Source organism: Pongo abelii, chromosome 22 (genome assembly GCF_028885655.2).
Source record: "Pongo abelii isolate AG06213 chromosome 22, NHGRI_mPonAbe1-v2.0_pri, whole genome shotgun sequence".
Taxonomy (NCBI): domain Eukaryota; kingdom Metazoa; phylum Chordata; class Mammalia; order Primates; family Hominidae; genus Pongo; species Pongo abelii.
The window spans coordinates 53,030,907-53,032,181 of record NC_072007.2 but is presented as its reverse complement, the minus strand read 5'-3'; positions in this window follow the sequence as shown (position 1 = coordinate 53,032,181).

Genomic DNA, 1,275 nt, shown 5'->3' with positions numbered 1-1,275 from the left:
CATTTATCTCATCCATTCATCTATCTATCTAGCCATCTATCTCATCCATCTACTCATCTATTTATCTATCTATCTATCTATCTATCTATCTATCTATCATCTATCATCTATCTCATCCATTCATCTATCTAGCCATCTATCTCATCCATCCATCCACCCATCCACTCATCCATCTATGCATCTATCTATCTATCTATCTATCTATCTATCTATCTATCTATCATTTATCTCATCCATTCATCTATCTATCTAGCCATCTATCTCATCCATCTACTCATCTATTTATCTATCTATCTATCTATCTATCTATCTATCTATCTATCTAATCTATCTGTCATCTATCTCATCCATTCATCTATCTAGCCATCTATCCTATCTATCTTATCTATCTATCTATCTATCTATCTATCTATCTATCTATCTATCATCTATCATCTATCTCATCCATTCATCTATCTAGCCATCTATCTCATCCATCCATCCACCCATCCACTCATCCATCTATGCATCTATCTATCTATCTATCTATCTATCTATCTATCTATCCCATCCATCCATCCATGCATCTATCTATTTATCTATCTATCTGTCTATCTAGCTATCATCTATCTGTCTATCAAAATGGTCATAAGAAATACTTGAAAATCCTAAAGAAGGCAAGAAAAGAGAAAAAATGGTACAGAAAATAGTGGACAAATGGAAAACAAATAGTAAAATGGTAGGCATAAGCCCAAATATATCAGAAATGATTAAATTAGATGAAAAAAGTTCTAAAATTTTAACAGAAAAAAATGCAGTCTATGGGCATTTTTGATGTGAGCCTGAAGTTAGAGGTTCTGCTTCCGGCTTTGCCTGTAACCAGCTCTGTGGCTTTGAGCCAGTCCTTCCTTGTTCCACACAATGTTATATCTCAGTGGGAGGCAGTGGGATGAGGATCGCCCACCTGTCTCAGCCCCAGCCTGGTCTAGATTCCCTCCGACAAGCGCCTGAGTTGACGTGAACTCAGTGGTGCTTGTCAGCGCTGGCAGGTGTGGGCCAGAGACAGGCAGCCAAGCACTTTGAATAGCATGTTTAGGAGGAGCGCCAGGCTCACAGCCGAGTGTGAAGTGTGTCTAAATGTCTATTCTTCCTGCCTGCATCTGACAAGTAATGCTGTACCGAAGAAGTAAAGACAAGGCAGAAAAAGAGGAGTTCAGAGCTGAAGGAACCAGCGTTCACCTCCAGCAATTGTTTTCAGGAAAAGATGAAAACTTTCATGCCCAATGGCACACAGGA